The sequence below is a fragment of the Bos indicus x Bos taurus genome, chromosome 12, assembly GCF_003369695.1.
Source record: "Bos indicus x Bos taurus breed Angus x Brahman F1 hybrid chromosome 12, Bos_hybrid_MaternalHap_v2.0, whole genome shotgun sequence".
NCBI classification, from domain to species: Eukaryota; Metazoa; Chordata; class Mammalia; order Artiodactyla; family Bovidae; genus Bos; species Bos indicus x Bos taurus.
The window spans coordinates 53,727,581-53,741,414 of NC_040087.1; positions in this window are offsets into that span (position 1 = coordinate 53,727,581).

Sequence of the window (13,834 nt, forward strand, 5' to 3'; positions counted from 1 at the left end):
CTGAGAGTTTTATTTCATAAGTACAACATGTTCTTACCTCTGTGAGAACTTTAACTGAACTCTTCTCCTTATTTTGTTGTGCATTGTCAAGACTTCCTTGTCCTATTTAATTATTATTTTGTGTTTGTACTTTTTTGCCTAGTAGCCATTAGTTCATAACCCATAAGCAGCACTGCAGAGCTCACCGAAAGCTCTGCCGGCCTAGGTGAGTCTTATTCACATCACTGTGCAGTGACTATGCAGTGCTTGAACTTCCCCGTGTAGAGCATTCCCATATGTCCTAGGAGCACTGTCTCTGTGGCATTTCAGGCTCTCCAGGAGTCTGAAAAATCTTGGAACAGGAGGCAATGGGGAAAGAACTGACTGGCTACAGGGGTTCTGGAACAGGACTGGAGAACAGGGAGAAGAGGCTGGGAATTCTACTATTGATCATGCAGATTTCTACTCACTCTTTTTTTTTTTTAATGACTCCCAGCTTCAATCTGGAGAAGGCAATGGCAACCCACCCCAGCACTCTTGCCTGGAAAATCCCATGGATGGAAGAGCCTGGTAGACTGCAGTCCATGGGGTCGCAAAGAGTTGGACACGACTGAGTGACTTCACTTTCACCTTTCACTTTCATGCATTGGAAAAGGAAATGGCAACCCACTCCAGTGTTCTTGCCTGGAGAATTCCAGGGACGGGGAGCCTGGTGGGCTGCCATCTATGGGTCACACAGAGTCGGACACGGCTGAAGTGACTTAGCAGCAGCAGCAGCAGCTTCAATCTACCCATCTCTCTGCCTCAAGTCTAAAGTTTTTCTGGTTAGATTTGTTCAGTAATTCAATTTTCTGTTTTCTTTTTGGGATAGTGGAGGGAAGAGGTGGACATCTAAGGCAGTAACTCTTATCTATTCAGTCACTAAGTCACGTCAAGCTCTTTGTGGCCACAAGGACTTCAGCATGCCAGGCTTCCCTGTCCTTAGCATCTCCCTGAGTTTGCTCAAACTCATGTTCACTAAGTCTGTGATGCCATCCAGTCATCTCATCCTCTGTCACCTTCTTCTTCTCTTGCCCTCAGTCTTTCCCAGATTTAGGAAATTTTCTAGTGAGTTGGCTCTTCACATAAGGTAGCCAAAGTACTAGAGCTTCAACATCAGCATCAGTCTTTCTGATTAATATTCAGGGTTGATTTCCTTTAGGATTGACTGGTTTGATCTCCTTGCTGTCCAAGGGACTCTCAAGTGGCTTCTCCAGCACCACAATTCAAAAGCATTGATTCTTCGGCACCCAGCCTTCTTTATGGTCCAACTCTCACAGCCATACTGACTACTGGAAAAACCATAGCTTTGACTATAATATGGACCTTTGCCAGTAAAGTAATGTCTCTGCTTCTTAATATGCTGTTTAGGTTTGTTATAGCTTTTTCCTCCATTAAAAGATGCTTGTTCCTTGAAAGGAAAGCCTCTGTCTATAGGCTATCAGCCAATATTGAGTTTTTCACCCAAGTCTCACCTCCAATTCCTTCATGACTTGGTGTTCTCAGGGCCTGTTCTGCTAGGCAACTTAATTTGCTTCTTTTCTATTCTTGCAGTATATAAGCATTTTTATCTCTCTTAGCTACTAACATGGATTTTTAAAAAATTTTTATTCTGATCTCTGCATGCACTTTATTTACCTCTTTCCATCTCTCAAGAGTGTCTTAAAATCTCTTATCCTCTTCTGCCATCTCTCTCATTCTTTGTCTCTGTGGCTCTATACCTTTGCAAAAATACCCTTGCTATCATGTCAGGTCTATTCTACAAAGGAGAGAAAATAAGAGATTATAGTCAATCCATCATTTTTTCCCATTCACCTTTTCTTTATAAGATGTGTGAAATGTTGAGAGGCAACCAGGATTCCATGGGAAGATCTTGAGTTTGGGGTTAAACCCACCTATTTCAAACTCCAGCTTTGTTACTTAGTGAGCATGTGCTTTTCTGCCCATCACTCAACTCTCCTGCCAAGTCTAGCAGAATCGCCTGGGAAAGCATCGACCAAAAAGCAGTCATAGAATTGGGTAATTAGAAGGTCATTGGTGACCTTCACTAGAGTAGTTTCCATAGACTGATAAGGGCAGAAGCCAGGCTGCACTGGGGCTTATCCATTAATTATGCTTCTGTCTGCCGCAGAAGGCTTCTCCTTCACAGTTTCTAGCAAAGCTGTGAGTTACTCCACATCTTTTGGTCTCTGCTTACTTTGCCAGCTGCTTCGGCACTTCAAATGCGCTGCCACACGTATGCAGGCTTTTCCTTCAAGGCTCATATAAGCCAGCTGTTGCAACAAGCTTCAAAACGCTCCCTGCAAACTGGCAGGAGTCTGAATGCCCTCGGAGCTCCATGGGGACCAGGTACAAGCAATGTAGCGGGAAAATTGCTTTGGGAGGGCAATGTGGAAGACTGGGTCTGTGGAAGGAGCAGCTCAACACAGAAAACATGGCTCCTTGCCAGTCATATTCTTGGAGGAAAAGAAATATGGCAGCTAGAGCAAAGAGGAAGAAACCACTTGGTCTTTTTTGGTATGTGAGGCTGCCAAACGTGATGTAATTAGCCTGGGTCTTCCAGCATAACTCCAACCCAAGTGGAAAAGCTGATGGTTAAAATGGGTGGTGGATGGTAGACAGAAATAAAGTAGATCACTTTGGATTACTTGTAAGCCTTCTGCAGCAGGCAAGCTGTTCCCGGACGGAAGTGTGCTCTGACCTTCAGAGGAAGGAATTCTGTAAGAGGTCATTTCCGGAAGGCTTAGATTGCGAAGTTTTACAAACAGTCCCAGAGCTCCTTCTGGAGCCCCAGGTTCCAGTCAGTGTTTTGTTACCTCAATTGCAATGTTGTTTGTTTGTTCGGTGGTTTTACTACACAACCCATTTCCATAAACTGTTGCCCAGCTGCACACACTGGTGGAAAACTAGCTGAAACAAAAATGTCATTACTTATTCTGTTCAGAAAAGAATTTAAAATTCTGGAGACTGGGGAATAGTAAAATGAGAAGCTAAAAAAAATACTTTTTAGCATAGAAATTCACTGCCAATTTTGGGGTCTTTGTACCTGAGGAATAATTTTTATGGATTTTTTTTTTTTCCTTTTGGAGCAAGGACTCATCTATAATGTGATCCAATTGAAGTTTATTTGACTGACTTTTAAAAATAATTCTTAACATTGTTTAAACAATTCTCCGAGAATGTGCTCATTTTAATTATCAGTCAGCATTTTATTATATTATAATCCTTAATTGATTGACGTTTAATCACAGTCTTTGTATTTTACTATCCCTTGTCTCATAAGAGGCAATTTTCTCTTTACTGTAGTTTAACAGCTGATGAAAAAGATTTAAGGAAACCTATAAACTTAAGATTGGTTAATGGTCCCTTATAAAAGAATATTACACTTCTAGGATCCATTGCACAGATGTGATACTCAATTGTAGAAATGTGCATGGGGTTTATTAAATTACAGCACAAATCTTCAGTCTTCTGAGTTATTGTCCATGTTGGTATTGTTAGGCAAATGGGGAGACACATTATTGCCTCCAGTTGCTCACATTACTGTGGGGCGATGCAGGCGGAGACAGCTGGCAGCACGCGGGAGGCAGCGCAGAGCTGCAGCAGCTGCCGGAACAGGGCCCAAGTGAAGGGCCAGCTCCGCTGAGTCAGTGCGGGGTGGCCGTGGAAGGTGTCTAGGGCACGGACAATAAATAAACAAACCAAGCTGGCTGTCAGAGAGAGAGGGAGGGAGAGAGAGGGGGGTACCTTATATACACAAAATTATTTTCTTGGATTGTTTTTGGATTTTACGACTTCTCAGGTACCCTGAGTAACTTTGCAGGACTAATTGCTTAAACATAGTTGCTGGATCTCTTTAATGGGCAGGCCCTTAGTTTTATATGGTGTTTTTCTAGTTATATATATATAATGTACCGTGCTGTGCTCAGTCCTCAGTCCTGCGGACTCTTTGCGACCCCATGAACTGTAGCTCACCAGGCTCCTCTGCCCACAGAATTTTCCAGGCAAGAATATTGGAGTGGTTTGCCACTTCTTCTCCTGGAGAAACTCCCCACCCAGGGATCAAATCTGAATCTCTTGCATCTCCTGCATTGGGAGGTTCTTTACCGCTAGCGCCACCTCATATATTATATGTGCATGAATTATATATACATATATGATAAAATGTATATATTATATGTATATTATATATGCTGTATATCTTTTCAAATTCCTTTCCATTGTAGGTTATTATAGGATATTGAATATAGTTCCCCACGCTGCACAGTAAATCTTTGTTGTTTATCTATTTTATGTATAATCTTCTGTATCTGTTAAACACATACTCCTAATTTATCTCTACCCCTCCTCTCCCCTTTGGTACTGTAAGTTTGTTTTCTATGTCTGTGAATCTGTTTGTATTTTGTATATTTTCTAGATTCCACGTATAAGTGGTATCATATGATATTTGTCTTTCTCTGTCTGACTTATTTCACAAAGTATAATATCCTCTAGATCCATTCATGTTGCTGCAAATGGTAGTAGTTTGTTTCTTTTTTATGGCTAATATTCCATTATATACATGTACCGTATCTCCTTAATCCATTCACCTGCTGCTGGACATTTAAGTTGTTTACAGGTCTTGGCTATTGTTAATAGTGCTGCTATGAACATTGGGATGCGTGTGTCTTTTCAAACTAGAGTTTTCTCTGGATATATACCAGATATATATAGGAGTGGGATTGCTCTGGCGTATATATATATATATATATATATATATATATATATATGCCAGATATATGTAGGAGTGGGATTGCTGGATCATATAGTAACTTTTAAAGACCCTCCATCATTCCCGTGTTTGGTGCTTTTTTTTTTTTTTTTTTACAAAAGTTAAGAAGGTGTTGAGTTTTGCATTGTTTCTGTTAGGTTTTGGTACTTGTGGTACTGTATATTTAAAAGTCAGGGAAGATAATGTGACAGGTGCAAACACCTTGGATTTGGGGGTCTCAGAGACCTCGAAGAAAATGCCCTCTTCACCTCTAATTACCTCTGTAACATCAGGTAATGTGTACAATGTCCCAAAGCCTTACTTTTCTCCTCTGAGGTGGGGATAGGCTGTCTACCCTTCAAGGATTCTAGGTAAGAGATATAAGTGCCCAGCACAGTGTTCTGGATTCACAAAGTCCACAAAAACTGGTAGCTCTTTCACTGTTGCTGAAGTTGAGATTTTTAGATAACGAAACCAAAGTTGATTACAATTTGAAGAGGACTTCAAAGATGATTTCCCCCACTCACATCATTAAAAGTTGTATCTCAAAGTGGCACCGAAAGGCAGCAGGGCACAGTGGAAAAAGATCTCAAGTCATATATGGATTTAAATCTGTGTGACCTCTGGCACATTTAAACTTTCTCCAAGCCTTGGTTTTCTCACCTGTAGAATGAGAATACAAATGTCACTTACTCAATAAGAGTGATCTGAAAATTCAACAAATTCATTTATATTTTATTTAGCACTGCTGCTGCTGCTGCTAAGTCACTTCAGTCATGTCCAACTCTGTGTGACCCCATAGACAGCAGCCCACGAGGCTCCCCCGTCCCTGGGATTCTCCAGGCAAGAACACTGGAGTGGGTTGCCATTTCCTTCTCCAATGCATGAAAGTGAAAAGTGAAAGGGAAGTCACTCAGTCGTGTCCGACTCTTAGTGACCCCAGCCTACCAGGCTCCTCCATCCATGGGATTTTCCAGGCAAGAGTACTGGAGTGGGGTGCCATTGCCTTCCAAACAGCAAGCATTCAATAAATGCTAGCTACTATTCTTATGATTGTTGATGTTGTTTAGTTGCTGAGTTGTGTCCGGTTCTTTTGCGACGCCATGGACTGTAGCCTGCGAGGCTCCTCTCTCTGTGGGATATCCCAAGCAAGAATACTGGAGTGGGTTGCTATTTCCTCCTCCAGGAGATCTTCCTGACCCAGGGATTGAACCGTGTCTCCCGCATTGCAAGTGAATTCTTTACCCCGAACCACCAGTGAAGCCCCAGTGTGTGTTCATATCCATGCAAATGGCAAGTGACAGCTTTCATTTTTTTCCTACTCCTGCCCCAGCCAATTACCATCTTCTACAGATTACAGGGTGATGGCAAAGACCTCTGGGTGTTCACTCTACTCTTTTCTGTGGTCCTACAAATATTTCACCTCCAAACTGCCATCTCTCTTTGTGGTTCAGGGATGAGGAACTATAATGAAAGAAGCGAAAACAACTTGGCGGATGTAGTCATTTTGTTTGAAAGATCAATCAGTGCCCTGTGAGAGATTTTCTGGGATGGGAACCAAAGGAGCTGACATCCAAAAGCAGCGTCTGCACTCCTGGCTCTCACGGTGATGCTCCATTAGCTGTCAGCAGTAATCACACTTGCATCCTCTTTCCAGGCCTCCAGCTAGGAGGGGATGCCGTTACATGCTCCCTGTCTGGCTGCAAAGCACTCGATGTCAAACACACAATCAGACCAGGCTGAGCGGCACTGGGCGCGTGTTCCTGGCATGGGGGCTTCTCCAGCAGCTGTACACAAACTCACCTGTGCTGCGCTCTCGGCACCGGCTATCAGGACCCATCACTGGGCACTTCCATGAGAAACTGGTCTCCACCTGGATCTGAACTGGCCACCCCCATCCCAGGACAACAAACCATTGCTAGAACGGGGAAGGGGTCTCACCATGCTCCACGGGCGGTGGTAAAGAATTCCCTTGCCAACGCAAGAGACACGGCTTCAATCCCTGGATCAGGGAGATCTCCTGGAGTAGGAAATGGCAACCTTCTCCAGTGATTCTTGTCTGGAAAATCCCATGGACAGAGGAGCCTGGTGGACTACCGTCCCTGGGGTCAGAAGAGTTGGACATGCCTGCGTGACTAAGCAAACACACTGCATTTGCTAATGGCATGAGCATCCACTACCTCTGCTTCTGTGTAGGTGACCAGCAAGGATGCTAAAGGAAAGCTGCCTTGCCTTAGACTTTGTCAGGAATGCATTGGTTTGAAAAACACACAGATACACGCACACAAGGTTGGATTCTGATGCTTTTTTCCCTCCCGCCTTTAAATATTTCAGTGACCTAGCAGAGTATTCGCTCATAATGAACCCCCTCAAGGAAGCATGGAGAAGCTCAGAACACATTGGGTTAACTATTTTTTCCTCAGGCTTTTGATTTATGGAATGTATCTCCACTCCTCATTTTCAGATGAGCATGGCTATGGCTCTGCACGGAGCCTTGAGCATTAACTCCTTATTAAAAAGGACTTCCAGGTACCCCTGGGCTCAAGGAGGGCCTCAGGCTAAGGTAATTAAAACATAGCCTTGAACAACCAGGCCATAGGATGTGTGGCCCTGTGATGAGAGATTATCAATTTATTTTAATTACAAAAAAGGCACATACTTCCAAAGTAATAAATTGCCTCAGACCCCACATTTGATTGAAAACTGATTGTCAAAGGGGTTAATTATCACCTGGAAAACTCCTATTCACTCTTTAATACCCTTCTCTGTTCATGAAGAAACAAGTCTTACTTGTCTTACCAAGACAGAGTTTATCCCTTTTTCCTTTTTACTCCTATTACATTTTATTTTTTCTTGGAATATAGTAGATTTACAATGTTACATTAGTTTCAAATGTACAGCAAAATGGTGCAGTTACATATATACACATATATATTCTTTTTCAGATCCTTTTTCATTATAGGTTACTACCAGGTATTGAATGCCGTTCCCTGTGCTATACAGTCATTTCTTGTTTATCTATTTTATACATAGTAGTGTCTCTGTTAATCCCAAACTCCTAATTTATTCCTCTCCCTTTAATTTTGTGTATAAGTTTCTTTGCAATAATTACCAAATCTATACAAATACTCTCATCCTCCCCCATATGTTCTTCTCAACTTGTTTTTGAAAGAGGCAGCCTTCCTGGCCTTTCTTGCATTGTTCCATCTTTGATTGAAACATAAAAACAGTTTCTTTATGAAGAATAGTCCAAGGGTAATGATTACTGGGGGTGTGAAAGGGTGTGGTGAGGACTGTGAAAAAATGGGGAAGATGTGACCAGATGAAAAGCAGCAGCAGCTGCCAGCAGCAGCAAATTGTTGCTGTGTAGAAACGTGGATGCCATGTGATGAAAGTGTCCCTTTCTTTAATAAATGCCAAAAATAAGGATTTTTCTTTAAAGTTCAAATCATTCATCATTAAATGTTGGCTCAAGCTTATTTTTGTGATACTGCACCTGCCCAATACAATTCATCTATAAGCATGGTTTGCTCCAGAGGCTGCCAAATTACACATCCTATTTTTAATTCTTCCATCTCCCCCATGACTGAGTCCCCTTCACCACCAGCATCTTGGAGTCAGTAGAGCGAAGGATGCCTAAGGGTGCCACCTGCTACCCAAGTCCACCCAGCATGTGAGTCTTGGGTTCAATCTGGTCTTTCCCACCTCCCTGACCTGTTTCCCTGCCTGGGAAGATCTTCCCAACTTCGTCTGAATTCTTGTTCATGAGACAAGGTCCAAATGGTACAGACAATCCTTCCTCCTCTTTATTATTTTGATCTAACTTCCATTTATTTAATATTTATTTTTGGCTGAGCTGGATTTCCGTTGCTGTGCACGGGCTTTCTCTAGTTGCCTCAAGCAGGAACTACTCTCTAATAGCATTGCTGAGCTTTTCACTGCTGTGGCTTCTCTTATTGCAGAGCACAGGCTGTAGGCAGGTGGGCTCAATAGTTGTGGTGCATTGGTCTAGTTGCCCCATGCCATGTGGCATCTTCCCAGACCAGGAATCGAACCCATATCCACTGAATTGGCAGCCAGATTCTTAACCACTGGACCATCACAGAAGTCCTCTTCTCTGTATCCTTTGGGTATTACACTTTGTTAAGGTTTACTCATATCAATACTCTTACATATATCCAAATGCAAAGACACCTGGAAGGCTGGGCTGCATCCTTTGAGTTTCTGCATTTGATCTGCAGGGGGCCCGAGAATTTGCGCTGATGCTGCTAGTCTGGGAGTCACACTCAGAACCCCAGGCTCATAGTCAAGGCTGTGAATAGTTTATCTGTGGGTCTCCAGACCTAACACTGTCAATAATCTTTTTATTAATAACATTAGTGACAGTCACTAAAGAGCTTGAAGGGTCCTTCAAAATCATCTAGTTAAACCTGGACATTATTCTAAGGCCACTTGTCTTAATTGATTCTTCTACATTTTCTAGTTACCCTCCAATTTCCAACATCTGTCTTATATCAATTAAATTCCTGGTTTCCCCTCTGAAACACAGAAAAAGCGTGATAAACTTTGGAAATGTCTTCTTGGGATATGTGGAGTTGGTTAAAACAATGACTGCTGCATAGAGCAAATACTTTGGGAAGTTTGTTGCATTCACTATATATTTAGTTTTCCCTGGTCACTAATTCCACATGCCCTGGAACCATTCCATACTTGGACCACAGAAATTGAAAAATATACCTAACTACTTCTGCTTAAGCTACTTGCTTGTCTTTTCATAGAGCAACATTCTCCTTGTGAAACTGAGGATGATATGGATGATACCTTCAAACCCTATCAGTGGGCCACACTGTCCTCCAACTCCACAATCAAATATACAGCATGTTTGAATGTAGATTTCTTATAAAAAATTTAATGCGACAACAACTCTTAGAGCATCACAGTTTGGTCTTCCTCCACTTATGGTGAAGTTCCCCTCCATTCAGCTCATCAGGTGATCCTGGCCTCATTCCCTCCTCGACTCTTAGCACCATCCCACAGGATTCTAATGTTCATGCCTATAATTCAGCACATCAGATAAGCACTTGCTGAATATCTATTGACGGTAGAAGCTGTTTTGAATTATAGATCTAGTAGCCAAACAAAATAGGGTTAAGGTCTTGCCTTTGAGGAGATGTTGTCCAGTATGCGCTTCTCTAGTGGGATAATTACTATGACAAAACAAAGCTGGGTGAAGGCAATGATGGTAATGAAGGAGGGAGGGCAATTTTACACAGAGGGTCAAAGAGGGAGACTTTGAACTTGACCTGTGTGAGATGAAGACAATGCATGGAGACTTGAGCAGATGAAACAGCAAATGCAGTAGGCCTGGGGTAGGAATGAGCCTATCTTTTGCAAGAAATGGCATGAGGGCCAGTGTGGGTGAGGAGTAGGGGAGGAGGGAATTGGCTGTGGAAAGGTTGGGGAAGGTCAGATCATGGGGGTAAAATTAAGTCGGTCAGAGTTCTAATGGAAATGGCAAGGCTTGGAAGGGGTATAGCAGGAAAGGCAGGTCGACTGCTTTGTTTTATATGGGTCACTCTGACTGCTGTCTGGAGGGCTGACTACGTGAGATGTTAGTGATGGTCAAAAGTCTAAGTCAGGGACTTGCCTCAGAGTCCAGTGTTAAGGCTTCCCCTTCCAGTGCAGGGGGTGTGAGTTCGATCCCTGGTCTGGGAGCTAAGATCCCACATGCCTTATGGCCTGAAAAGCAAAACATAAAACAGAAGCAATTATTGTAACCAATTCAGTAAAGACTTTGAAAATGGTCTATAGCAAAAATAAAAAGTCTTTAAAAAAAAGCATAAGGAAGGGGCTGATCTGAAAGCTGGTGCAGTGGACAAAGGAGATGATACTCTGAACTAAGTGTAAGGGTAGAAGACACAAGAACAGTCCAATTAGGGGCTTATTGTGACGGCGTTTCAGCCATGCTCCTTAGCTTGAGTCAGAGGGGACAGGTCAAAGCACGGCCTGATCTAAGTGTGGAAGGAGGTTGGCTGCAAGACAGATGGAAAGAAGGAAATGGTGTCTGAGATTTGTGGGTGCCAAGGAAGAGAGGCTGAAATGAAAGGCCAGTGTTTACAGATAAGGACTAAACAAGAGCTGTGAGAATGGGCCGATCCATTGAGAACCATGTGGGATTAAACTGTGGAATTAAAACAACTGATGAAGATGAACAGCAAGTATGATAACAGTAAAAAATTATAGCCAGAGTAGAATGTTATAACTTTATTTTAGATGCAAAGCAGTTCTGAGTTGGTGGTTCTATCTGTTATTTGGAAGTTTTCATCCTTACTAAATAAAGACCATCTAGATCCCCATCATTTTCTTTTTTCTTTTTCCATCTGTGTTAATTACAGTCATTAGATTCCATTGGTTTAGATTTTTTACCTCCTGATTCATCCAGCTTCACTCCTCACTTTAAACTCCTGGATTGATATATTAGAGTCTTTTAACTTTTCATCCGTTTATGTCATCATTTAAGCACTTTCAGTTCGGTGGTTGATTAATTTCCTTCTAGTCTGGAAACTGAAATCTTCTCATTACCTACTGCTTTCTTCTCTCTTCTATGATGCTATGATTCTCTGAATAACCTTGAAGGTAACCTTTCTGTGGCTTGATCTGATCCCTACTGCCTCATTCTCTCAGGTAGGACTCAGACATGGATAACCAGAGGGTATAGACTGGGGCCAAGCAGATGTGGGTTGGAGGTGGCTTTCACCTCCAGAACCAGAGGTGAACCCAGAACCAGAAGGCAAGAAAGTGTGGAGTTAGTAGAATGGATGAATTTGGTTTTTCAGGTTAGCACCACAAAAGATAGAGGGCCCTCTTTACTACCACTCAAGCCTACAATTTCACTGAAAAGTTAAGCCTCTTTCTTACTAAAATGGTTATTGCATGTCTCTCCTCTTGGACCTTCAACAACTCCTCCCTCTTCTGATTCTCAGATGATAACTTCGCATATTGTATCTCAGGAGGAAATAGAAAATCAAACAGAACTATCTCATTTTACCACCACCAAACCTATCAGCTGACTTTTTCTTTGGACATTTACTCTATCTTCTCTTCTTGAATGATGTCACTGTCTTTATCCTCCCCTCCTATTGCTCTTGTTCTCATCTTCTTCCACAAACAATATATTTTTTATAAATTAATTAATTTGGCCACACCAGGTCTTAGTTACTGTATCAGATCTTTAGTTGCAGCATGCAGGATCTAGTTCCCCGACCGAGGATCAAACCCAGGCCCCCTCCACTGGGAGCACAGAGTCTTACCCCCTGGACCACCAGGGAGTCCCTTCACAGCCAGTCTTGGTCACTTATGTCAATCCCCTCTTCTCCACTCCTATTCACTCCTCATTGCACTGCAATCCTGTTTCTGGCCCCCACTCCACTGAGTTTATGTAAGCTTCCAATAACTTTCTAAGAACTAGATAAAACAAATAATGTGCAGACTTTAAATTTTGCCCAGTTTTCTCTTGGTATTTATTTACTTCTGGGACCTTCTGGTGCAGCTGGGATGCAGTAAGCCCGCTACAGTTCTTTCTCCATAGTGACTATGACTACAGTCACTGTAGTGACTACAGTCACTACAGTCACATAGAATAGATGTCTGAGGACTCTGAAAAATAAAGAAAAAGCAGGTAGATTGCTGAGGGAAGTCAAATATACTGCTATGGCGATGTCATGGACATTTAATACTCTGAGATAAATTCTGTCTTTCTGGCCAGAAGACTGGAATATAAACTTCTGTGAACTGAGAAATATGGGGGAAAATTGCCATTTGTCTTTTTTTCCCTCTCATGGCTTGTCAAGGGTGAGCTCCCAGTGGAGTCCATGGTGTGGGGGGCACTGTAAACTTAAACTAATGGGCTGTGTCCTTTGGCTTTAAGAACTGGGCAAAGGAGCCCCTGCAGTCAAGGCTTCCCAGTGGCTCAGTGATAAAGAACTTGCCTGCCAATGCAGGAGATGCAGGTTCGATCCCTGGGTTGGGAAGATCCCCTGCAGGAGGAACTGGCAACCCACTTCAGTATTCTTGCCCGGAGAATCCCATGGACAGAGGAGCCTGGTGAGCCACAGTCCATGGGGTGGCAAAGAGTCAGACACTTTGTGAGCACACACACATACATACACAGCCCCTGCAATCAGGAGAGTATGGAAGTCCTATTTTCTTTCTCTAGTTTTAAAATTGATTTTATTATTATTATTATTAATTCTTTTCTCTTCAGTTTGTCTAGGGTGGCCACAGTCATGGGAATTATGCAGTGGCAGCAGATGCAGGCTAAACTCCAAGATAAACTCCATCTTTTTGGCCAGAGGCTCCTGAAAGGAATCTCTTGCAATAAGAGAATGTGAGAGAAGTCCTGGGGAGGAGCAGTTTGGAGAGGGGGTTCCCTAATTCTCTGACTGAATGAATATAACTTTCAGGATTACTCATGAGCTGTAGTTAAGTTAGACCCAAAGGAGCACAACATCTCACAAAATCTTTGAGCACTGAACTTTATTTTACACTATCACCCAGGTCTCAGGCTTACCGCTGAGTGGCACATGCTCACAACAGACCCAAAGTAGAATATCAAAGTTTTGACAATTGAACTGGCACTGGAAGCTCCATCCCTGGAATACAGGCAGAAATTCCCATCTGAAAACTATGGGTTGTGTGCCTGGTAAAAGTAACAGACAAAAATCAACGTTCTCGTGAGGATTTAACCAGAATCTAGACTCTAAACAACCTAAAACTAAAAATTTCTAAGATACAGTCAAAAATTATTCAAATTACCAAGAACTAGGAAAATATGACTAATTCCAAAGGGAATGAATAATTGACAACTGGGATGACCCAGATGTAAACAACTGTCAGATAAAGATTTTAAAGTAGCTATTATACATAAGTTCCGTGAGATAAGGAAAAACACACTTGAAATTAATGGAAAGATAAAAGTTCTTGGAAGAGAAATAGAAATTGTAAAAAAAAAAAAAAAGAAATAAAAGTTATACTATCTGAAATGAATTATTATTTCTTAATTTTAAG